Source organism: Silene latifolia, chromosome X (assembly GCF_048544455.1).
Source record: "Silene latifolia isolate original U9 population chromosome X, ASM4854445v1, whole genome shotgun sequence".
NCBI classification, from domain to species: Eukaryota; Viridiplantae; Streptophyta; class Magnoliopsida; order Caryophyllales; family Caryophyllaceae; genus Silene; species Silene latifolia.
The window spans coordinates 265,177,496-265,204,465 of record NC_133537.1 but is presented as its reverse complement, the minus strand read 5'-3'; the positions used below and the strand labels follow the sequence as shown (position 1 = coordinate 265,204,465).

General features: G+C 40.4%; 1 long non-coding RNA gene and 1 other non-coding gene across 6 annotated transcripts; both read right to left on the bottom strand.

The window, feature by feature from the left end:
- Positions 1-609: 609 nt before the first annotated feature.
- Positions 610-4,001, bottom strand: LOC141623971 (uncharacterized). 5 transcript variants are annotated; one of them, XR_012533785.1, is made up of 7 exons: positions 3,747-4,001; positions 3,184-3,252; positions 2,870-2,904; positions 2,700-2,765; positions 1,631-1,735; positions 1,174-1,389; positions 610-880 (listed from the first exon to the last, which is right to left on the bottom strand). It is a non-coding gene; the product is annotated as an uncharacterized LOC141623971 (long non-coding RNA). The 5 variants fall into 5 exon arrangements; XR_012533783.1 differs by lacking the exon at positions 1,174-1,389 and having other exon boundaries at positions 1,631-1,778; positions 3,747-3,999; XR_012533784.1 differs by lacking the exon at positions 1,174-1,389 and having other exon boundaries at positions 3,184-3,289; positions 3,747-3,998.
- An 18,898-nt stretch (positions 4,002-22,899) lies between these two features.
- LOC141625813 (small nucleolar RNA R71) lies at positions 22,900-23,006 on the bottom strand. Its single transcript, XR_012535565.1, has one exon. It is a non-coding gene; the product is annotated as a small nucleolar RNA R71 (small nucleolar RNA).
- Between the last annotated feature and the right edge of the window lie 3,964 nt (positions 23,007-26,970).

Genomic DNA, 26,970 nt, shown 5'->3' with positions numbered 1-26,970 from the left:
GGACTTCTTCCTCGGAACGGATCCTAAACGGATCTAAGATGGCGACGGCCTCCGGTCTAGCACAAGACCCATGTTCGACCCAAGACGAGCCAATGCACGGCCCACCATATTCTTGGGGCCGGAACTCCTCTTCTTCGGTGGTCTCATCACATCCACTAATGGAAAAAACCCCTATTGCGTCAGTTGTAGAGGGCCTTTTGCGTCGGTTTTGGACTGACGTATATCGAGGGGTCGTATTTAATATGCGTCAGTTGTGGAACCGACGCAAATAGTTCAACATTTGCGTCAGTTGTGTCTTAAAAACCGACGCAAAAAAGCACCAATTGCGTCAGTTATGTTTTAAAAACTGACGCAATTGCTTCACCATTTGCATCAGTTTTTTATAGAACCGATGCATTTTCTTTATTTTTTGCGTCATTTATTGTCATAACTGATGCAATTAATATTTTGTTTAGGGCCAATTCATTTTTCTCATTTGCATCATTTCTTTCAAAAACCGACGCAATCTATTAATGTTTTTTTTATATATATAAAAATTTGCTACCGAAATTACACAATCCGAATACCAAAACTTACACCAGTATAAAAAACATTCAAATCATTTAATTTAAAATAATATATCCTAATTATCAATTTACATTGCAATCCTTCTTTATTAGGAAATAAATACTCTGAAATCTATACATACACATGACAAATAAAACCTCTAAAATCAGTACAATATTTGCTACAAACAAAAGGCATAATTATTACTCAAATTAGTACAGTTTTTGCTTAACTGCCTGGTGGTTTCACCTTCCTTTTCATTCACCATTATATTCCCAGATAGCAAGTCATTTTGAGAAAATGCAACCGGAGCATGAAGTCCTTCAGTTCAAGCCTAGCACACAACCAAAACATATTATTTTCAGGGTATGATCAACCAATTACAATAAAAAAATTCATTTGCTATTTACTAAAAAAAAATGTCGCCTCACGTACACTTACTTCCGCCAAAGCACGTGAAATGCTAGGTAAAGCATATTATCCTAAGATAGAAAGAGGAAAAAAAAACTTTTGCTCGTTCCCTAAAATTATGATTTTGTGTGAAAAATAAGAACTGTGTAGAAATCATTGAAGAAACATGATCCCATATATGTATTGCATATCAACCAATCAAGCTCATTCATGTACCATTGAGAGCATACTGAGAAACTAAAGTTGACAGAAGTTGTCCATGTGCTTCTGAGACATGATAGAATAAACCCAAAACCCGGCTTTGGCTAAGGAGACCAGTGGAGAAAGGGGAGCATCAACCAGTTCCACACAAACAAGACATAATGACAACTATGCATCCTGAAGTCACGCTCATGAGAGCCCATGACCATCGTTGAGGCCTAAGCAACGTCCCTTTAATAAAAAAACAATGAAACAACTAATTAACTCTGCAGGGATGAACAAAAAGTTGATATACAAGATCCTTTTCATTCCCATAATACTAACTTTAAGTAATGAGTTTACAAGTTTGAACCTCGACTATCAGACCCTCAGTTGTTTTTCTTAGTGCATAGCAGCACAAGAACAGCGATAAGTCATTTGTAATGGAATCATAAATAAGGATACTTGTGAAACTAAAGAGACAGAAGGTCACCTTGATCTAAATGACTTCACTTTGAACTTCTTAGAAGGAGATAGTTTCATACTTCCTTTGTTTCTCTATATCATCGAATCTGAGGTTTGATGGTGCAACCAAAAGCTGAGATTAAACATCATGTAGGCTTTACAGATAACTGCATAGCCTATAAAGCAGTGTAGCAAGTTAAAACTAGAAAAACAAATTCATAGCTGAAAGATCACATCTGAAAATCTTAATGTACTACTTTTTCTTTCGGTTCAAATAATTAAGGATGCTACCAAACATCAAAAATTTAAACTATAAAGTTTGTACTCGAAACTGATGGAAAAACTAACAAGAAACTCAGCCTAAATATTCATCAACATTTTAATGTGCTCCTTAGTGATTGTGCAAAAGAACTGAGAAGTTCTTTTCATATTTTGCAGGCAAACCCTCCCAAGAAATCCCTCCTTCCATCCCCTTCCATCTATATACAAAGATTGTTGTCTTAATTTTTACCGAAATTAAGCTCTAATATAGTCATTAAACAAATAGGGTCCAAATAATTATGTATGCGACTGTTCCCAACTTGACTTGAAGCTGTCTTAAGTGTTAACGTGATTCTAAGTCCTTTACTCCACGAATTTGTTTCAGAATCTTACTAAGGACTGTTTTTCTTTAGTAAGCTTCAATACTTGACTAAACAAATATTAAAAGTACCAGAAGTAGACCTCATCAAAGCTTGTTGATTGTTGAAAGTAGTTAAATACACGGGTAAACCAATTTCCTTCAACATTTTGAAGCAATTTCCTAAGCATTTCTGAAGTAATTATTTTGTTTCATATGTATGACAGCTCTAACATCAAGAGATTGTGACCCTTGTGGGACTTATAGTATCCCCTATCCCCTCAGCACAGCTGCAAATTGTGGGGATCCTTCATACTTCTATTTTCACTGCAATACTAAAACTGGCCAGGTTGATTTCTCAATTCAGTTTTGTTTCAACACAATGCAATAGTGAATGAAGCTACAATATAAGGAAAAACAGTATAACTGTGATAAGTCAGAACCGATAATTTGCCTTTACAAAAACCGACAATTTTACCTTGTCATAAGTCAGTGCATCATTTACAGCAAGAGTTTGTATGGATGAAATGAGATCTGGATTTGCCTGAGAGAATACAAAGCAGAACGTACTAGTAAAAACAAAACACAAGGAGTCCATTCCACAAAGACCTATAAATATATGAGAAGCATCTTGCAACAACTTAGTACCTTTATAGCAGTATATAGAGTGTCTTTGACAGAAGCTGCATAGTATAACAAGAGGACACTCAGAACCGATAATTAGATCTTTTGCACAATATTCATTAATGATGTATCTAGCTGAACAGGTCAGAGGAATCGAGGGTAGAATTTTACAAACACAGAGAATAGGCAACCACAAATGATACTTACCATTCCATGTCACCAAGGTTTACGATAAAAGCCCCCTCAAACAGTGGTTACAAGAGAAGGAAGGAAAAGGGCAGATAACATAATATCCATACTAATAAGCAATCGCAAACTAGACTTAAAGATAGAAATACCTCTCCACCATACCACAGAAGTTGTGATAGCTTACGAGATATTTAATCCTCAATGCTCCAGCAATCCGCCTGATTTTGTCATAAAAATCCCCAAATATTACATACCCTAACATATTTAATCCTCAATTAGTTGTGATAGCATACGGGATCAGTTCCGCACATTTAGCATTGATTCAGCAAACCCCAAATAGAAAGATTATCCACTTAAGAAATTGCACATTTAGCATTGATTAAACATCCCCTAAACAAAAGATTAAATCTAATTCAAATAATCTAACAATTACCCACACAAATTTATAAATAACTACCTAATTCTTAGCAAATTAGCAGGTAGAAATCAAAATTAACATCTAAACTTATATATAGAACAAAAAAAGTTCTTGAAAATTCAAAAGCTTGACAATCAGGTTGAACTCGAAAAAAAATCAGCTACCACGCAGTTATAAAAAAACCCAACGTCGATGACGTTAATGAAGAAAAACGTGAGGTCAGAATCAATAAAGAAGAGTATGTACAAGTATACGGTATAATAGAAAAGCAAAAACCTAGATTAGAACACTTACCTGAAGATCCCAAATCAATAGTTGAGGGAATTAGAGAAATAGATGGCGAGTCGACGGCGAGTTATCAGTGGGTCGACGGTGGGTCGGCGGTGGGGCGGTGTGGTGTCGATTGAATGGGGTGGTGGTTGAGTGTGGTGTCGATTGAATGAGGGAATGGAGGAAATTAACGAGTGTTTATTTTTTTTGAAGGAATGAATGGGGAAAGCGATAGGCCGTGTTTAATATGGGAATGGGTATTTGCGTCGGTTTCATGTAGAACTGATGCAAAAATATAATATCAAATAAGTCGGTTTAATACCAAAACTGATGTATTTGATCAAATACATCGGTTTTGCTGAGAACCGACGCATTATATACGTCAGTTTCTTCTAAGAACCGACGCAGAAAACTTGACTAAAGGTCGAAAATGGATTCCCGCCAAAACTAAGTACTTTTTGCGTCAGTTTTTGTAGAACCGACGTAAATCAACTGACGCAATAGGTGTTTTTTCTACTAGTGATCGGGGGTAGCTCCATCTACATACTCCTCAAAGAAGGAACGGTTGGCCTTGCCAACCTCTCGATACTTCAAGTTAACGACCTCGTCCTTATGGAATTTGGATCTCTCTTCCAAGGACGGAGCACGTGACCATTTGACATAAGCGGGAGTCACCCATGTCGTAGCAACGGGGTTTGGTACCTCCCAAAGCGGCCGAGTGGCCCACCATCTTTCAAAGAACTCCACAAGCTCGGAGTTCCGGAAAACATTCTCTTGAACAAGAGTGTCTTGAGCGGGCACCTTTTGTTGACGCCCCATTTGCCTCATGAGTCTTTCGGGATAAATGAAGGAAACAACCTTGAAGCCCACCACCATCAAAGAACGAGGACTAGCACCCGAAGCGGGCAACCCCGTGAAGGACCTCAAGTGCCACCACGGCACCACCCAACGGATATGGGGACCACCCTCCTCCGCCAATCTTGCGGCCCAATAGGCCTCGGTGGAAGCAAAACTATCCGTGTACAACTTCTTCCTCATGGTAAGGTGACGGAAGGAGTAAGAAGAAGGATTAACCGGAGGCTCTACATACCTTACCCTCTCCAATAGCCACACTTGGAGGATCCTTGGCGATCCAAAAGAGGGAGCTTCTCCACAAGAGCCTTCCTTGTCCAAAGCTTGGATAATCTTTCCAAGCACCAACCATGATGGATCTCTACCATGCTCCATTTGCTCAATCACATGGATAAGGGTCATGCTACCATGGCATCTTGGCCCCTCCTTCTTCAAGACATCAACAAAGAGGTACACATGGACAAGGCAAAATGCAAGAGCCCTTCTCCTAGCCATCTCCGAGACATTAGCATCTAATCGGTTCGAAAAGATGTTGATAAGAGCCAACATATCCACATCATGTGGAGCAAGAAGAAAGTTGACGGAGGAAGCACCGTTACACAACCCGACCACCCACCAATGACTCCAATTTCTTCGGCAAGAGGACAAATTTCACCTTTCGGGAAAACGAAAACATGATGTTTCGAATCCCAAAACCGAGAACATGCTTCAAGAAACGAAGGTTGCACCTTGACTTGACGAAGCACCAACAATTGGCCAAGTCCCATGCAATCGAGTTGATACTTCTCGGGAGGCGACAAATCCCGGCACCATTGTCGCAATGCGTTCTCGAAAGCATCCATGAAATATTTTTGTGGAAGAAGAAGAGGTTTTGTAGAGATGTTTTTGTGTTTCGGATGATGAAACAATGAAGCGCAAACGTCCCTATTTATACAAAATGATCAGCGCATTTTTCAGAAAAAGAGGAGAGCCGGCTTCCATCGCCAAGACGCTCGCGCCTCTTTGAGGCTTCTCTAGGATTCCCGCTGTTGACTTGTCTCTTTTAACATGTGTTTTCTCCTGACACCTCAAACCTCCCGCCAGGAACCTCGCGCCTCTTTGGGATGGTTCAGGAAATTTTGTGTTTCCTCACACTCACATTTCCTTGTTTTCGCGTTTTACGAAATCCGACACGGTTTCCATGACGCAGCTTTAAACATACGGATTTTTCTTTCTTTTCTTAAGGGGGGAAGGGCTAGTAGCCCCGATCCGCGATGGATCGTTTCCATGTCAGTCGAAATTCCGAAATTTTTTCGCAATTTTCCGGCAAAAATCAAAATCGAGAATTAATAACACGACATCAATTTTCCTCAAAAATTCAAGCACTCACAAATTTGAGTCTTAACATCAAAAACCAAATATACTCGCAAAAATCCTTTTCGAAAATTCTTTCCTAACGGTTTGAGTTTTATATTTTTCGAGTCATTTTCAAATTTTCGATGCAATTTAATTCACGACACGAGTTAATTGCTCAAATTTTCAAATCAATTCCTTTTGAATTCCAAACGCGACGATTTGTCACGAAATTTTCAAAATTTCAATTTTAACTTCAAGTCATCTTGGTTAACTTTGATTTTCAAACAAATGCTTTACGTGTTCTCAACCAAATGCTTCTACGTGTTTACGTTTTGCGTATGTGCTATCTGTTGCCTGTTTTCTACACTAACGATGCAGGAACTGGTGCAAAGCAAAAGGAGAATCAACAGCCGACAACGCTCCTCCGAAACACAACATAAAATAGCCAAAAATCACAAAATAAACCACAGTCCAAAAACACATATATACAAACCGCCTCACGCAAAATGTAAATGTGTACAAACAAGAGTCCAAGACACGGACAAACTACAACAACTACTCGACGTCTCCCGTCGGACCAGTCCTGGTCTCACTAGGAGTCGCTGCCAACGCAGACACCACCGCCAGCTCAGACTCCCTCTCCGGGGAACTCTCCAGCGTCTCACGCTCCATCTCGACATGAAGCTCCTCCGCTGCAGCCAACTGAGCCTTCAGAGAGGCAATCTCCACGTCTCGACTCCGCAGCTCGTCCTCATGACGCCTCAAGTCCTGGTCCCGACAGATGATCCCCAGCTCCTGGCCCGCGATCGTCGACATGGCTGCCTCCAACTCAGCACGGACCCGAGCAAGCTCCGCCAGATCCGCTGTGCCCTGCCAAACACAATAACAGATCCTGAAGATTTAAAAGCGTGAAATACAACACCAAATACACAAAATACAACACACAAAACGTACCTGGGAAAGCCGAGCCTCCCTCGTAGCCAGGTCACCAGAAAGCGCCCTCCAGCGGTTAGCCATCCGCCACAAGTTCTGGTGACTAACAGTCGTCACCTACAAAACAAAAATGTCCTTCAATACAATGTGAGGCAAAGCATAACTGGAGAAAGTGTTCAAGTCAGGAACTCACCCTCAGAACAGTCAACCTCCACTCCATGCCGACATCGGCCACCTCGGCCACCGCGGGCTCCGGTAAGCGCAACTGAAGCTCCTCGCCACCCGGCCCCTGAAAAGTGGTCTCCGTCGGGAAAGCTGGGGGCTGAGTCCTCATCAGCGGGTCAACTCCCTGCCATTTGGATCCACATCAAAGATGACAAACTCTCCTATCAAGGAAGGCAATGAAAACAAAGAAAAGAGAAAAACATACCTCGATCGGGTACCAAGCAAGCCTCGACAACCGAAAGGTGTCGTAGTCGGCGTCCCGCAACAACGGGCTCCTCACGCTCCTCGACGGCCCCTGAGGCCTCAGCAGTCTGCTCAGGAGGTCTCTCCCCCTCAGTAATGTCCTCCACAACCACGGCGGGCGTGCTAACCGGAGTACTAACCGGGCCCGACCCGAACAACTCCTCAAGAGTCGCAGCCATGAACTCGGCCTGCTCCGAACAATCTCCTACAAACAAAAAACGTCAGCCGGAATTTCGGCATTACGACGGCATGAAATGGATAAATCCAAAAACAAAAAAAACAACCTGCAATACAAAAACAAGGGGCAATCCCGCCCCAAACCACTCACAAAAAAAGCACAAAAACGACTCGCCCCTCTTTTCAAGCAAAAGACGAGTTAAAACCACAAAAACGGCATTTCAAGACCCATACAAGGTCTGCCAACAACCCAAAATACATTCCGGACACAATGGGGTATTTTTCTACGGTTCAAAAAGGCAATTCATACGCTAATTTGAGCCCAAACCGGTCAAAAATTCAAAAACGACCGCAAAAAGGCAAACGTGATTTTATCACGCCTCAAGGTGACCTAAAAAACCAGTAAGGTCCATTTCAAGGCAAATTGACTCAATTCAAACCCAAATGCAAACTAAAAGCTCCCCTATACTCCTAAATAGGTTTCTAACCTAATGCAAACATCAATTTCACTCGAAATTGGCTCAATCAAAAACGCCCAATTCGATTTTTAGGGCAAAAATCCGCCCTAATTCAACTAAGCTAACAATCAACAAATTTGAAAGGATTCAAGAGGAAATACATACCTTGAGATGACATTTGTTGACAATGGCACAAGTGAAACCAAGCTAGAAGGTCCTTTAATGGCGATTTTGCGACATTTTTGAGGTTGAAGATGAATAATTGATCCGGTTGATGTCGTCACTCATCCAATCAAACACATTTATAATACTCAACATACAACTAGTTAGTGGTAAGTCGAGGTCGATCCATGGGACGGTGTGCTTTGGGTTCTAAGTCTATCTATATCAATTTATGCTAGTGTCACAAATTGGTTGGGTTTGTAGTTGTGTTCTAGACTAATAAAAGCAATAAAGTAGAACAGGCAATAAAAGAAAAGATGTAAACAATTGATTAAAAGTGCTAGGATATCATGGGGTTATGGGGGATTCATGGTGTTGATCATACAAACATGTTTACAAGGTTGCAAGCAATTAATTTTGTGGAGGAACCGAGTTGGGTTATATCTTACGGTTCTTAGGAAGAGTTGGGTCCCGGAGCCGAATCGATTAGATTGTACAACACCTACATGTCGACTTACTTTCCTCCTAATCAACTTCTATGCATGGTCTAACAAGACTCGAGTTGGTTTATATCTTACGAGTCAAGTTGAGTAGATAAGAGATGGTAAAAATGCAAGGATTCATAGGCTTAGCAATTCATCAAACATAACATGTGCATAAAGTTGACATCACAACAAGCAAGCAATTTAATCATGTGAACATATTAGATTAAGCATGAATCAATCCCATGTTGGTTTCCCCTAATTACCCACTAATCCTAGCTAAAGAAACTACTCACTCATTATCATGGGAAACATGTCATTAATGGTGTCAATCATCACAACAAGTATAAACATGATAATAGAATGAGGAAATAAACAATAAAGAGTAAAGAGTAAAGGATTTATACCAAACTCGAGATGATCCAAATAATAAAGCAAAGAATAATAGAAGAAACTTGATTGATTGATGAAAGGTTATCAATCCTCCAATAATAACCCAATAATCTTCAATTACCCAAAAGTGATGAACTTGAATAATAAACTTGAACAATAATTATGGAAAGATTAATGTGTAATTTGTGGAAAGATTAAAGAGTAATCTATTCTAATCTACTCCTAATCTAATCTAAGGAAGGATTTTTCTAGCTAAAAAGATGTGTCAAAGGATTATTACAAATGGGGTATTTATAGTGGAAATTAGGTGGATGCATTAGGGTTAACTAAGGGCTAAATTAGTAATTACACTTTTGAGATTTGAGCAGGGAGACTCCGGTATTTTTCGAAGGAAGGGCTTCTTTCTTTGTAGCTTGGAGAAGACGAAATTGTGCTGTGCAGGAATCCGTGCGTATTGGAGTCGGGACGGGCGGATTCTGGCTGGGGAAAACGGGCGGATTCAGTTGAATCCGGGCGGATTCTGAAAATGCAATCCGGGCGGATTTGGGAGAAGACGGGCGGATTCGGGAGATGCAATCCGGGCGAATTTGGGAGAAGACGCTCGGATTGTGGTTCACGTAGCAAGGGAAAGTTTCCTGTCCAGGAATACGCCCGTCCCGAGCGAAATATGGGCGTCCTGGGCTTCAACCCGAGCGGGTTGAATTTGACCCGAGCGGGTTGAGCTGTATCTTGAGCTCGGATTGTAAAACGGACGTCATTTTCTCATCCGGACTCCTATTGGAGTGATTCAAAAGCCTAGATCACTTGTTTTTTCGATGCCGTAACATCTAGCATACTTTCAGAGCCAAAGGAGCAGCCCTTGGTTCGGTTTTTGAGCGATTTCTTCTTGTAATGCCTTCCCTCTCGTCATTCTTACTTTTAACCCTTTGATCCCTCTATATACACTTTATTCCTACATCTTTGGTCATCATTCTTGCCTTCTCTTCATACTAGTCCATCTAATATCATCAATAAGCTTCCAAATATGCACGAAAGACGGGAATTTCCGCCTTATTATCTCCTTTTCTACAAAACATATGAAATGCGATAGAAAAGCAAATAGGAAGGTTTTGACGGATAAAATGGCCATGAAATGCTATATTAGTATGCAAAATAGGCTCAATTAGGGGACTAAATGTGCGCAAATAATGGTCACATCAAATATCCCCAAACCGAACCTTTAATCGTCCCGAGTAAAGAGGTGACTAAAACTAGACCTTTATTTAAACTATCCTACTAATATAACCGATATGAGACAATTAGCGGGTCTCACTCCGCCCCTTCAACTCACAACAAGACAACCATGAGGTAGGATGCCTTCTTGCAAGGCAAGGTGGGTCTTGCCAAAATGGCGACACATCCAAACATTAAGCACACAAAATCAAATAATGGATGCATCTACAAAAGAATAGCCACTTTCCTCATCTAAGTGGCGGAAATTATCTACAAGGGAAGCAATTCAAGGGTACACACTCCCTCATAGATGCAATTTCTTCAAACTACTAAGCCTAGAAGGATACCAATAAATCACCTCCAAATTGTGTCAAGCTAGGGTACCTTTGTCTTCAATCGTTAAATGCTTTTGTCAAGAATAGACTCCCTATGGTGTTAGAAACACTGGAGGATCGCGGAATTCCCCCTCTTGCCTAGACAAGAAGAAGGGTCGTCCCCTCTCTACCATGCACAAAAATGGATAAGATGGAAAAGGGATCGATAGTATTTGAGTTTCACTTTGGGAGTTTGCTTTTGTTTTTGGTTTTTTCCCCCCAATTTCTTGTGGCATATAACATTTGAGAACACTTTCTTTTTGCCATTTCTTTTTGATTTTTGGCATTTCAACACTTGACAACTTTCAACTTTTCTTTGCATTTCTTTTTGAACATTTTCAAAGTCACCCCATATGTAGGGAGGGTGCCTTATTTTTGAAGCTTTAGGAGTCTATTTTTGCTTCTCTTTTCTTTTGATGCATTTTGCAAACTTTCTTTCACTTTTCATTTCATTGAACTCAAATTGATTTCTTTTTGTGCCCATTCCCTTTGATGACAAAATGTGTGGTAGAACATGGATGAATGATGGATGGATGCATAGTTTCAAGGGTCACCTTGGAATAAACGGTAGCCAAGGAGTTATCACACCACAAGGTACTCTTGACTAGGCCTTAATCCATGGGTCAAGGGATACTAGCATGACACATCCTAGGGTGTTTTACAAGTATTCTAACAAATAAAGTCTTAAGAAGAAAAAGCATCTACTAGGGCCTATATACACTAGTCAAGCTTCCCAAGTAGACGGTTTCGCAAAATTTTTCTAACATGCAACTACATGCCATGATGCAACTAGCATATAAACATCCTAATGCATATGATTCTACCAACTAATATGACATATAAACTAAATGCAAGTCCTAAGTTCACATTTTTATACCGCATCAATCAAAATAAAGCCACATAGTTTTTAACATAAAGAGGAAAAAGGAGATTGGAAAGATCATACCATGCGGTCTTCAATATCCTCATGTCTCGGATGTGGCGTAGTCGATCAATTTGAAAAAGGATAGACAAACAAACAAACAAGTATATACAATATATACAATTCTACACTATAAAGGAAATGAACTTGTTTTTGTGTTTTTGAATTTTTCAAATTTTTATGGTTTTTGATTTTATGAAATTAAAGAACATATTTTTGGGATTTTTCGAAAATTTTCAATTTTTATGCATTTTTGGAATATAAATTCCCATCCCCCACTTTATTTTGGACATTGTCCTCAATGTACATGTAGGAGTAGGAATAAAAAGGAAAACATGTTTTTGAATTTTTGATTTTTTGAAATAAAGTACAAATGCAATGATATGATATGAATGAATGCATGTTCTAACTAAATGCAATTCTATATGACATATATAACAAATGAATGCAATCTAAACTATATTAGATGATGCATGATTTCTAGTAAACTAAGGTCACCTATGATCAAACCTCCCCAAACCGATTTAAACACTATTTCTAGTGTAAAAATGAATAGGTTTGGCCATTAGTGACTATGCATGAATTCTAATTTATATGCAATTATCTATATGAATCATGTGAGATATAATACAATGCAAACTAATCTAATCATGTGAGATATATTACAATGCTACTATACTATATGAGCTAACTAATGTAAATGCAATATGAAATATAATACAAATGCAAGCTAAATGTATATGTAAATAATTAAATGCAAGTGTAAATGTAATGCAAAGTGAAAGGAAAGGATATCTTACAAATGGTGGTTTGAGGGAGTACTCCACCAAACTCATTCCTTGTTGCCATGATTATTGATGTTGTCCATATTGCTTAATGCTCTCAATAACCGGTCAAAGGCTCTTGAATGGGCTTCATGTAGGCATAAATAGGAGATTGGTGATGTCAAAACGTAGTTTACCCATCTTTGCTTGGAATAGAACTTTCCAAACACTCTCCCATTTGTTTTGCCCTTGGCACTTGACTTCTTCCAATGCTTCAAACCAACAAGCACATGATTCTTGTCAATACAATGTATGAAGTATTGCCCATATTCATCCGGAGGCTTCCACTCTTTACCATCTCTTTCAAATTCTATGATGATAGAGCATTGATTCATCAATCCTTCAATAGTAGAAGGAGAGTTCTCATTTCTTTGATGAGGGGATAGTTGAAGGATAAGATGTGGAGGAGTCAACTTCTCACCATTGAGGTCATTCATGCTTTCATTGTCTTCACTTTCTTCTTGACCCTCCTTAGAACTTGAACCATTTCCAAAGAAAAGAGCTTCAATTTCTTCCAAACTATGATCAAAGATGCCAACATCATAGTTTTCCTCTTGACCTCTCAATTCCCCAAAGATTGCAAGTTCAAATTCATCAACCTCTTCTTTCAAAGTTTTACCTCCACTCTCATAAGTGTCAAGGGAACACACTTCCTCTACATGGGTCATAGAGGGAAATTGTGGTGGGAGGTCTTCCTCATCATCATCATAGGTATTCCAAATTGTAGAAGCAAGGCTAGTGTGTGAGCTAGATTCATTAGACAATTTAGACAAAGTGCTTGTCTCATAATTGGCCTTCAACTCACATTCATCATTGCTCTCCACCCCAACATCATGCTTCAATTCATTATCCACTCTTGGTCCATAATCAATCAAGCACTCCCCTTCCTCAAAAGTTACATCTTCATATTCACATCCATCATGAATGTTTGTAAAGTTGGGTACAAGTTGGAATATGGGATGTTCAATACTTATGAATTTAGGAGGTGGTGGGGTATTCACAAGAGTAGCTTCATAATGCCATCCAAATTCTTCTTCACCCTCGTTATCTACCCCTTCTTCTTCATTTAGCATTTGGGTGGCTTCCAATTGGGCAATTTGATTTGCCAACTTCTCACCATTAGTAACAATGTTTTTGAGAACATTGTCCCTAGCTTGGTTCTCTTCTAGCATTTGTATGAAGAGATTTTGTTGGTCCCTTAACATTTGGAGAACCACACTTTGCATGTCAAGATTATGCTCATTCTCTTGTTGTGGGTACATGCGAATTTGGTGGTATGGGTGTTCATTGTAGGATGACATTTGGCATTGATTGTAAAGTGGGTTTTGGGTGGGTGGTTGTTGTGGATGTTGGATGTGGGGGCTTTGGTAAGAAAAGTTGGGGTAGTGGTTAGGATTTTCATTGTATGAGGTGTAAGGTAGGTTTGTGTTGACTTGCTCCTCAAACTCCCCATACCCATAGTCATACTCAAAAGATCCACCACATACTCCATATGTCAAGTCTTGAGTCATTATCATAGCCAAGATAAAGATACAACTACAAACATGGAAACTACAAGAAAACGGTAAAAACGATCCTTGAGGAACAAGTTCTTCAAGGTGAGAGCAAAATCAAAATAGACAAACAAGTAAGAACTTAATTACATAGCACCGTCCCCGGCAACGGCGCCATTTTGATGGAGCGATGTCGTCGGGTTGATTGATTAACAATAATTAAAGAGGGATTAACAATAATTAAAGAGGGATTAAGAGAATTATACCTATGGAGATTCCAATTATAATAAAGCAAAGAATAATAGAAGAAACTTGATTGATTGATGAAGGGTTGTCAATCCTCCAATAATAACCCAATAATCTTGAATTACCCAAAAGTGATGAACTTGAATAATAAACTTGAACAATAATTATGGAAAGATTAATGTGTAATTTGTGGAAAGATTAAAGAGTAATCTATTCTAATCTACTCCTAATCTAATCTAAGGAAGGATTTTTCTAGCTAAAAAGATGTGTCAAAGGATTATTACAAATGGGGTATTTATAGTGGAAATTAGGTGGATGCATTAGGGTTAACTAAGGGCTAAATTAGTAATTACACTTTTGAGATTTGAGCAGGGAGACTCCGGTATTTTTCGAAGGAAGGGCTTCTTTCTTTGTAGCTTGGAGAAGACGAAATTGTGCTGTGCAGGAATCCGTGCGTATTGGAGTCGGGACGGGCGGATTCTGGCTGGGGAAAACGGGCGGATTCAGTTGAATCCGGGCGGATTCTGAAAATGCAATCCGGGCGGATTCGGGAGATGCAATCCGGGCGGATTTGGGAGAAGACGCTCGGATTGTGGTTCACGTAGCAAGGGAAAGTTTCCTGTCCAGGAATACGCCCGTCCCGAGCGAAATATGGGCGTCCTGGGCTTCAACCCGAGCGGGTTGAGCTGTATCTTGAGCTCGGATTGTAAAACGGACGTCATTTTCTCATCCGGACTCCTATTGGAGTGATTCAAAAGCCTAGATCACTTGTTTTTTCGATGCCGTTCCATCTAGCATACTTTCAGAGCCAAAGGAGTAGCCCTTGGTTCGGTTTTTGAGCGATTTGTTCTTGTAATGCCTTCCCTCTCGTCATTCTTACTTTTAACCCTTTGATCCCTCTATATACACTTTATTCCTACATCTTTGGTCATCATTCTTGCCTTCTCTTCATACTAGTCCATCTAATATCATCAATAAGCTTCCAAATATGCACGAAAGACGGGAATTTCCGCCTTATTATCTCCTTTTCTACAAAACATATGAAATACGATAGAAAAGCAAATAGGAAGGTTTTGACGGATAAAATGGCCATGAAATGCTATATTAGTATGCAAAATAGGCTCAATTAGGGGATTAAATGTGCGCAAATAATGGTCACATCAATAATCATCCGCAGCTCAACCTCGCGTCTTTTTAACAGAAAATAGGGAAGCCGGCTTCCATCGCCAGATGGCTCGCGCCTAAACCAGGCCTCCCCTTTGCTTTTTCAGCGAAATTTGGGCTTTGGCCCAATTTCCCACAACAACTTCAAAGTTTTCGTTGACGATATTAAATGTCGTCATTTCCTCGAAAACAAACAAAACCAAATAATGAAAATTCAAATTCGCTATTTTCAAAAATTTCAAGCAAACGGCGATCAAAACCGCCAACTTCAAAAATAATAGCGAAAATTCGAAAAACCGCTATTTCTCCAAATCACATGTCAATGGCGGCACATAAACCGTCACTTCAATCAATAGTGAAGATTCCAAATTCACTATTTCTTTCAAATGTCAACGGCGGCACATAAACCGTCACTTCAATCAATAGTGAAGATTCCAAATTCACTATTTCTTTCAAATGTCAACGGCGGCACATAAACCGTCACTTCAATCAATAGTGAAGATTCCAAATTCACTATTCTTTTCAAATGTCAACGGCGGCACATAAACCGTCACTTCAATCAATAGTGAAGATTCCAAATTCACTATTTCCATCAAATGTCAACGGCGGCACATAAACCGTCACTTCAAACGCAATAGCAAACTCAAAATTTGCTGTTTTTCCTTCAAAATTAAAACAAGCGGCGATCAAAACCGCCACTGCAAATTCAAGCCGACGAATGGTGAAAATTCCAAATTCACTATTCCTTCAAATACCAGCAGGGGGCTTCCTCGCGGAACCCACTCATTCCAAAAATAGTGATAGTGAGAATCCATACTCACTATTTCCCCAGCGACATCACGAGTTCGCTATTTTCAAAACAAGCCCATTCGACGCGGCTACTTCCATGGTCTATTAACCGACCTCACCATGGCTGGCGAGCCTTTGTCAGCAACCTTTCAAGGACAGATCCGGAAGATGCCTCGGGTACATTTCCTTATCTCGGCTGGCGAGCCTTACAACGCATCGCGGCTGGCGAGCCCTCCTCATATACGCACCATGGCTGGCGAGCTTTGTCCGCAACCTTTCAAGGACAGATCCCGAAGATGCCTCGGGTACATTTCCTTGTCGCGGCTGGCGAGCCTTACAACGCATCGTGGCCGGCGAGCCCTCCTCACATACGCACCATGGCTGGCGAGCCTCTGTCCGCAACCTTTCAAAGACACATCCCGAAGATGCCTCGGGTACATTTCCTTATCTCGGCTAGCGAGCCTTACAACGCATCGCAGCTGGCGAGACCTCCTCACATACGCACCATGGCTGGCGAGCCTCTGTCCGCAACCTTTCAAGGACACATCTCGAAGATGCCTCGGGTACATTTCCTTGACTCGGCTGGCGAGCCTTACAACGCATCGCGGCTGGTGAGCCCTCCTCACATACGCACCACAGCTGGCGAGCCTTTATCCGCAACCATGCAAGGACATATCCGAAGATGCCTCAGGGGTATGACTCCTTCTTATGGCTGGCGAGCCTTTGTACGTAGTCTAACGGACTTTAAACGACCCGCACGGACAGTCGACAGACTCTAAAATATTCTCGACGACAGGTCCTTGACTCGTACCCTCGAGTCGTCTTGGCGTCGCCCTTCCTGACGGCAGGTCCTTGGCCCGAATCCTTTCGAGCCGCCTCGACGTCGCTTGGGTCTTCAGGTTGTAATCTTCGATTGACCTGGGGGCTCTACTTTGACTTTCGCCCGTCCAAGCCTCGGTCAAAGTGGGGCTCAGAGATACCCGTGATCTGCTGAGACTCCAACAAACACCCAATGATTATCGGACTACAACATGTTTTGGAATCGCGGCGTTTGATCGACAGTTTGTGTACAACTTTACGTCGGAAAACTTAAAACGATTTCGAAAATAAAACATCTCAAAACATTTCAAAGATACCTGGAGTGTTTAATGTACGACGACGGGGTCGCGATGACACTAACTAGAATCAAAACTGACACCGGACCAAAAACCGACTCAAAAATTCAAATCCCGACTCCAACAACGAGTCAAACCGAGTCAACCACAAAAACAAAATATCTCAAAGCCTTCTATGCTAAGTTTTCCCGGATTCATGTTGGTCAAGTACCAAACATGTGACTACAAAACCTAGGATAGAACAAATCATGATTGCGTTTGTTGTGAAAGCGACAACACAGATCGAAGACCCGCGACGTGGCTCGCGCCTCTTTGAGCAGCCCAGGTGGCCACGTCGCTCAAAACTCACACAACCACTCATTCTCCTATAAATACCCCTCAAATGCCACCCATTTGAGACTTACGCAAGTGTCCGCCCCCTCTTTTCTCCCTTAAAATTCTCGACTCGACTTCTTAAGTCACAATCCGACGCGTATTTACGACCTACCGATCGTAAACACGAGCCTTAAACATTGTTTGGTACCGTCATCATGCATTAAATCACTTGACCGACCACTTCGACCACTACACCATCACTAAACTTTTAAAACACTCTTTTACTTACCAAAACGGTTTTAAACCGAGTTTTTTCCGATCAAACGAGTTGTTACACTTACGTCGGTCACTCGCCATAACCAAGCATGTAAGTATGAGGGTGTAAAAATCCTCTTTTATTATGTTTTCATTTGTTTCATGACTCTAACATGCTAAAATATGCATAACATGAACCAAAACATGGAATAAACGAGCCAAAACCGATTTTTTGGTCTGAGGCAGAAGCCCCTTGGGTCGCCAACAGGCTCGCACCTAAATGGGGTACTCAGACCAGAGATCAACCGTGTTTGTTCTCGTCATTTCCCTTAATCCATTTTTCATATTTGTAATCGGTTTTTACCATTTCAAGTATTTTCGAAACCTTTTTGTTTTATTTCACATGTTTTAACCATAAAGCATTTTTCGCCCTTGGTTCTTCATACCATGACGGTTAAATCCGTGTTTCGGTGATAATATTTGGTTAATGACATTTAGAAGGTATTTTAAAGCCTTTTATTTTATTTCTTCATATTTTCGAACAAACATATTAGTCACCAACACAAAATCATCCTTGGTCCTACATACCATGCCGGATTTTAACCCGGGTACTATGACGAGTATCGACTAATTACATTCAAAATGGACTTAAAACAAATTAGTGCATAATCATTTTTCAAAACTATTCATGTCAAGTCTGTCAAATCGAACCCGACACCGAATATTATCAAATAATGATGATTATTCGAGTCTAGTTCTTCAAATCAACAAATGCGGTCTAGACGACCCTTTCAAAACCAAGCCGGGTTCAAATACCCATTTTTAACACGTTTTATAACGTTTTCTAAACAGTCAGAACATGGCATACAACCGTTGGCTAACCCGCGCCTCAAGCAGGCTCCCCATTTCTCATTTTCAAAACCCGAGGGAGGCCCCTTACACCGCCGGCTGGCTTGCGCCTCTTATAGCCGTCTGGTACAGGGCCTGTTCCCTTCCAGCATTAGTCATCTGATCCGTCCTATATCCGGTTAACCCGGATATAGGACGGATCAGATGACTATTCAAATCATATTTGCAAAATGCCTTACTAAGACAAATGGATCATGTTATTCACCCTAAACCTAATACGGTAAATGGATGTTTAATTTCCGTCTTACATGCAAATCAACCATTAATCCAACTTGACATCTTATACTTGATACTTGGATTAAATCAACCGACTTAGAAAGCTCTCACATGTAAGGTTTAAATCATTGTATGCGCATTCATGCATTTAAACCGTTTTATCAACTTTTGCATTCAACCAACCAAGATCGATCAGTAGAGACCGCTAAACGCGGGCGGGATTGGGTGTCTGATTAAAGGGCTTCCCAATACGTATCTTCACCTCTTACTCAGAAACTTTGGATAGTGGACGACCTTATCTAGGGCGTACGAGAGTCATTCTAGAGATAGGATGCTAAAGTGGGACGATTTCCTTATCTTTAGTACCTATGTCAAAACGCTGCTTTGTGCTTCGATTTGACCAAGGTATAAAGTGGAATTCGAACGGGTTCCAGGCATCCCACAAATGCTTGGTGGCGACCCCGAACATCTCTAATCGTTTCGAGACCCTTAGCGAGACGAAACCGACCGATGTAAAACGATCCGGTGGAAAGCATCTTTACGCCGCCGAGCGTGGCTTTCAAAAGACCGCTGCATGTCCGACAGATCGGCTTGGCGTGCAGGTGGCCCGCGACTGCGGACCGGTAGGTGGCCCAAATCCACAGACCGAGACGTGGCCCATGCCCACACCCGCCTCAATAGCGGCCTCTACTAATGATTAGGGAAATCGCTCATATTTGATATGCCGTCACTGTAATGCATGCAATGCAACAAACATAGATTAATCCTAGCATGTGAAATTAGACTATGTCAGTTAACACGTATTTTAGCAAACAATTGGGTCGAAGTAGAAAGTTAGATTAGTTACATGTGAGAGCCAAGTAAATAAATCATACAGAATAATAATAAATGAAATACAATAATTAAAATTACAAACTTTACAAGGTTTATTTGATCTACGTCAAAAGCACGCTCAAAGATAAGATATCTAAGAAGAAAATAAAAGAAAAATGGAATACGAAATTAAAATACGAAATACGTCAGATTAGAGGTGATAATACGGATAATAGTTGATTTAAACCGTAATTAGGAGCTACGTCAAAGCAAGAAAGAGTTCAGAAACAAAAACCAACCCAGAACAGGCGCAGCATCTGCTGCGTCCTCTGGAAGAGGCGCAGCAATCCCTGCGTCTGTTCTAGACCTGGGCTCTAGCTGTGAAGTCAGAACCGCGGGTTAGTTATTGTTCGTTGGTATATTTAGGATGGATTATCAATTTTAGACTCGAAGTGAAGTGCTTTAACCGATTATATGAATCTGGGCAAGTCATAAACGAATTAAAAACGAGAAATTTACAGGGATTTAAGGGATTACGATGAACTCGTGTCGGAAATACAAAAGAACAAACTTGAGATTAGATTAGGACGAAATTAGACAAATAAGACTCGAAATAAAATCTATGCATCAAGTTAGGATTCCAGAACTTCGACATGAACAAGTCGAAACCCAAAAGAATCGATTTGAAGCAAAACGGCGAAAACCCGCAAGTATTGAATTACTCGGGATTAAGGACGAATTAAGCGTTGAAATAATTTATACACTGAAAATTACAAAAGGAACAAAAGGAATGTGATGTGACCATTATTTGAGCACATTTAGTCCCCGAATTAGCCTCGTTCCTATGCTTTTTAGTGCATATTTGGGTCATTTACTATCTTTAGTCCTTTGTTTTGCATATTCTTTGAGGTTTTGTTTCCTTGGTAGGAGAGGAGTGCAAACCTTGCATTTTCATGGCAAAATAGAGCTAAATTGATCGAATCTAATGAACAAGCATCAAAGAGAAAGCAAGACTAGAAGGCCTTTGTACATATTATAGTAGATGGGCAATGATGAAGAAATCCTTGCATCCCCGACTAAATCCCGGAGGATTATTGGAAGAAGAAAAGAAGAAAAGAAAGCTGTGACGAAATCCGCCCGTCCAACTAGGCAAGACGCCCGTCCAAGACGTGAGGAATCCGAGCGTCTTTGCCATCAAGACGCCCGTCCAACCACCCACAATCCGCTCGTCCAGCCTATCAGGAAATCCGCCCGTCCCGACACCTTGGACGCTCGGATTCCCTTACAGTCCCATACGTCCTTTTCTTCCCTCCATGAAAGATGCGCATATTTATGAAAGACCGGCATAAAGGAGACTCGCATTTTTTCTGAGAGGAGCGATTCCTCAAGGACTTAATCGTCATTTAAGCCCTTAGTAAACCCTAATTTGTGTACCTAATCCCCACTATAAATACCCCATTAGTCTAATTAGATGAATCATGTTCTTCTTATCAATCCTTAGTGTAGTTTATATCATTCTAATCTCTTCTTAATCTTGTAATCAACTTCTAATCAAGTCTTAATACAAATCTCATTTCCTTAATTTCTCTTTTGTTCATCTTTTATTTTGGGTAATTGAAGATTATTTGGGTTATTATTGGGAGATTGACAACCTTCCAATCAATCATCAAGTACTTCTATTATTCTTTGCATTATTTTGGAATCATTAGTAGGTATAATTCTCTTAATCCCTTTTTAATTATTGTTAATCATCTTCATTTATTCATCATGTTTTGCTTTGTTAATGTGATTGACAACCTTGTTAACATGTTAAACTTGATAATGAGTGAGTAGTTTCCTTAACTAGGGTTAATGGGTAATTAGGGGAAACCAACATGGGGAATGATTCATGCTTAATTTAATATGTTTTCATAGTTTATTTGCTTGCTTGTTGTGATCTCAACTTATGCACATGTTATGTTTGATGAAATGCGAGCCTATGAATCCTTGCATTTTTTACCCATCACTTACCTTTTCAATGAGACTTGTAAGACATAAACCAACTCGAGTCTCATTAGACCATGCATATAGTTGAGTAGGGAGGATTAAGTCGACTTGTAGGTGTTGTACAATCTAATCGATTCGGCTCCGGGACCCAAACCTTCCTAGGATTGTAAGATATAAACCAACTCGATCCATCACAACAATAATTGCTTGCTTATAATTTGAGAATATGTTTGTAAATGATCAATTCCCATGAATCCCCTATGACCCTATGACACCCTAGTGCTTTTAATCAATTGTTTACATCTCTTTTTAATCATCTTGCTTGTTTACTTTTATTGCTATTTAGTTTAGTGATCTTCTCATCTCAACCCCAAATCGTGACACCCCTAGACACCGCTACTTGCAATCGAAAATCCTACATCAATACTCGTCCCTTGGGATCCGGCCTTTACTTGCCTCTTTACTAATAGTAGAGTTGTTTGTAAAGTTATAAATATTGTTTTGGTCTAGGTGCTCTTAACGACAAGTAACCGAAAACTAAATCTCCAAGTAAGTGAGTCCGACCAAAAATGGCGCCGTTGCCGGGGACGGTGTTAACTTGATTTGATTTTCTTAGATTGTTATTAGTTGTGTCTTTCTTTGCCTTGGGGAAGTAAAACTCCTCAAGGTTTGTTCTAATTGTTTTCGAGTTGTTTGATATTTTGCATGTCTAGAAGATCACAAGGTAACTTGTTACCCATTGATCACGAAATTGAAAGGACTTTGACAAACAATAGAAGACTTGCTAGAGGTACTTTGAGAGGTATTGGTGAGGTTGTAGATATTCAACCAAACACTATTGAGTTCATCAACCCTTTTGCAAGAGAAGGTGAGGAGAACCCAACATAAAATCCAACACAAAATCAACCCACAATGCCTAAATTTTCATCACATTCCGTACCAACCGAGGAGAACCTACCCAATGGTACTCCCACACCACAACACTTAACCGGAAATTTCATTGCAAAATCCGCATTTATCCAATTAGTCGAAAGAAGCCAATTTGGGGGGATGCCTAGTGAAGACCCTCACTCACACATGGAAACTTTTTGTGACTATTGTGATGCGATCTCACAAATCGGTGTGACTCAAGACCAAATTCGATGGGTCTTATTTCCTTTTTCTCTAATTGGCACCGCAAAACAATGGTTGAAAGGCCTTGATAAGGCTACTCTTGGAATTGACTCTTGGAAGAAGTTGGCTCTAGCTTTCTACAAAAAATTCTACCCTCCGGAAAAGACTAACATGCTAAGAGCTCAAATTACGGGTTTTAAGCAAAGGGATGAAGAATCTTTGTATGAAGCTTGGGAGCGATTCAAAGGAATTTGTCGCTCATGTCCTCATCATGGACTTAGCGAGTGGTTCTTGGTACAACAACTTTGGAATGGTCTTTATGAAGACTCAAGAAACATTCTCAACATGGGATCAAATGGTATGTTCACCGAAGTTGACGATAATCAAACTTGGAACAAGATTGAGGAAATAGCGGTCCATAACTCACAATATAGTAGACCTCGCAAGGCTACTAGAGGAGGAAAGCATGAAGTGGACTCTATTACTCAATTGGGTGCTCAACTTAGTGCTCATATTGATACCATTAACTTGAAGTTTGAGAAGGCTATGCCTAAACTTGAAGAAGCCTCAAAATCGCCAAAGCATCATGTTAATGCCATGGTAGCATCTTCACCAATCCCAAGTGGGATATGCGAGAATTGTGGAACTTTGGGACATGACCAAAGTGAATGTAGGGGAACAAATGAACAAGTGAATGCTTTTCAAGCATACAAGATTGGTACCCCTTATTCCAATTATTACAATGAAAACACCAAATTCCACCCAAATCTCTCATACAAAAGCCAAAATGTTCAAAACCCTCAACCAACATACACCCCACCTCCCATGAGAAACCAAAATCAAAGACCCTTTTTCAACCAAAACCAAGGTTACCAAAATCAAACTCTATACAATCAACAAAATGACCAAGGTTTTGATGTTCAAAAAGAGGTCCTCCAAATGCAAAAGAATCAACAAGAGTTTTTCACTCAAATGCAAAAAGATAGTCAAGCAAAGGACATCACCATCAACAACATCCTAGCCCACACAAAAATGTTGGAAACTCGATTGAGCCAACTAGAATCTTCAAGTTCTCAAAGACAAAAGAGGCAATTACCACCTCAAAGTAATCCCCTAAGACATGAAACGGTTAGTGCCATTCACTTGAGGAGTGGTACGAGATATGAAGGTCCAAAGAAGCAAGTTGAGGATGAAGTTGTGGAAGCTAGTGACAAAGAAGAAGTTGTGCAAAACTCCAAGGAGAACCAACAAAAGAAGAAGTTTCAAAGAAAAGTCAAGAAAAGGCCAAGGAGAAGGAGCCCATTGTTATTAGACTCCCATTCCCAAGTCGTCAAGCTAAACCTAAGTTCGATGACCAACTTGGAAAATTTATGGAAATTGTGAAGAATTTGGAAGTCTCGATTCCTTTCACGGAATTAATCAATCACGTGCCGGCCTATGCAAAGTATATGAAGGGCATCCTTACGAAAAAGAAGTCAATCCGGAAGCTTGAAACTATTGCCTTCACTAAGGTGAGTAGTTCAATCCTTCAAGGGAGTTCACCTCCGAAACTTAAAGATCCGGGAAGCTTCTCAATACCGTGTACCTTTGGCGACACCATGATCAACAAGGCTTTGTGTGATCTAGGAGCAAGCGTGAGTGTTATGCCGTATTCGGTTAGTAAAAGGTTAGGGATGGGAGAGCTTAAATGTACTAACATCACACTCCAAATGGCCAATAGATCGACGAAGACACCGTTAGGGATATGGGAAGATGTTCCCATGAGAGTTGGGAAATTTTTCATCCCGGTGGACTTTGTCATCGTTGACATGGAAGAAGACTCCATTATTCCGATCATTCTAGGTAGACCTTTCTTGCACACCACTGGTGCGGTGATAGATATGAAGGACGGAGAGCTTACTCTCGAAGTGGGAGACGAGAGCATAACTTTCAATCTTGACAAGAACATCAGAGCTCCCCGTTTGCATGAGCCATGCTTCATGGTTGATCACTATAGCCGGAAGGATGATAGGAAGAAGTCGGAATTCCAATGGAAAAAGAAAGTTGATGATGCTCCATTCAAAGAGCAAGAGAATAGCAACAAAGAGAGCTTGAAAAGCTCACCCATGACAAGTGAAGAAGATGGCCTCATTGGCCAAAACAAGAAAGAAGGAGAGTTGTCTCTATCAACTCAAGAGATTTTTAATGATCAAGTAAACGAAGTTTGCGATCTTTGGGATGATGAGTTCGAAGGGATATTGAATCCCTACATTGGTAATGCTATGAACCAAGACCATCATGGAGAACAACAAGTGCAAAGATCTATTGAGGATCTTTATCATGATAATGAACAAGCTTTCGACTACTTCTTCAAAATGTTGAGTAACATCAACAACACCTTGAACATGCCCCCTTAACATCTCACATTGGATGAGAGTTTGGTGGAGTCCTCCCTAAACCACCATTTGTAAATATTGTAACTCCCTAACTTGCATTTCAATTTTTACATTTCATTTTTGTCATTTTTGGATTTATATTTTTGTGCCTTGATCAAGATATTCATCATTTTTTAGAGAAGTGAGGGAGGGACTTATAACTTTATTGATGTGTAGTGCTTTGACTTAGTGTGGGGATAGCAATTGCCTAGGCTATTCATGCCTTTGTAGTGCCCCCACAATGAAGAACACGAGAATTGAAGAATGAAAATGTTACGGGTTAAGTAGTACTCACAGATGGACCTGAATCCGTGTGGACATGGAAGAATCCGAGCGTCTCAAAAGGGAATCCGCTCGTCTAGTAGAATCCGAGCGTCCTATGTCACCAGACGCTCGTCTGGCTGAGTTGTGGAATTCAAAGAAATAGTCTGTCGCAGAATCCGAGCGTCCCAGTGGAGAATCTGCTCGTCTGATTCTGGACGCTCGTCTTACAGCAAAGATGCTCGTCTTTCTCCTGTTGGATTTTAAAGTATCACCCTGTCACATAATCCGAGCATCTTCCAAAGAATCCGCTCGTCTCACATTGAAGAATCCGCCCGTCTTTACACAAAGACGCTCGTCCTGTAGCGTCTTTTCCTGAAGCAAAACGTGCAGAATCCGAGCGTCCCAGTCCTGAATCCGCTCGTCCCTGCTGCTATTTCAATAATTAACGGGTCTTTTAAAACCCCTTTCCCTCATTCATTTTCATTTCTTCTTCATTCAAACACTACCCAAAACCCAAAAACCCCAAAAACCCTCATCCTCTACATCAACAAAACAAGATTTCCTCAACCAAATTCAACAAAATCAAATCCAAACTTCCCCACAACAAAAATTAATCACTCCTTTTACAACAACAATTCATTCAAACACCAAAATCTTCAACCTTTGAGTCGATTTTTAAGATACAAAGCAACATTCTTTCATCTTAAATCGATTTGGGCATAACTAAAAATTGAAGATTTCATTCTCTCTTTGGTGTAATCAACAATGGCAAGAACTAAAGGAGGTAACAAGGCACCCCCAAAGAAGACACTTTCAAAAAGACAACAAACTCTTCAAGCAAAACAATTGTCAAAGGCATTGGTAGTTCATGAGGCAAAGTTGGAGGTTCAACAAGGTCCCCCTATGGAAGCTACAACATCAACAACTCCGGTCATTGAGCAACTATCTAATTATCCGGAGGGTAATTTTCACTTCCGACTCTCATAGGGATAAATTTGTTCTCTTTGCTAGGAAGACCATTATGCCTACAAAATTTATTTGTGAAGATGCTTTAACAAAGTTGGGTGTTCTTGAACAAACCAAAACCTTCTTTGAGGCTATGGGATTGGGTAAATTGTTTACCATGAAAGAATTGACATACCCCTCCCTCACATTGGAATTTTTGAGTTCCTTGAAAGTTACAAGGGTGGAAACTAGAACCCACATCGAGTTTCGTCTTGCAAATGTCAATAGAAGAATCACTTTTGGTGAATTGAGTAAGATTTTAGGCCTTAGTGACACCTTGTACTATGAAAAGATCCCCGACAAGTATGACCCCGCTCCTCTTTGGGAGGCAATTTCCGGAAAGAAATTTGTGCGTTTTCATGATTGTCGTGCTCTATTAGTCCACCATCCGGGCATTAGAGTGTGGCATAAGGTCATTGGGAATACTTTGATAGCAAGAAATGGCACTAATCATCTTACCAAGCTCGATTTTGTTCTTCTTGAGTCGGCCTTGAACATAGGAAGAGAATATACTAAGCCATACAATGCTCTAAGACTTTTGGTTGAACGATGGCTTAAT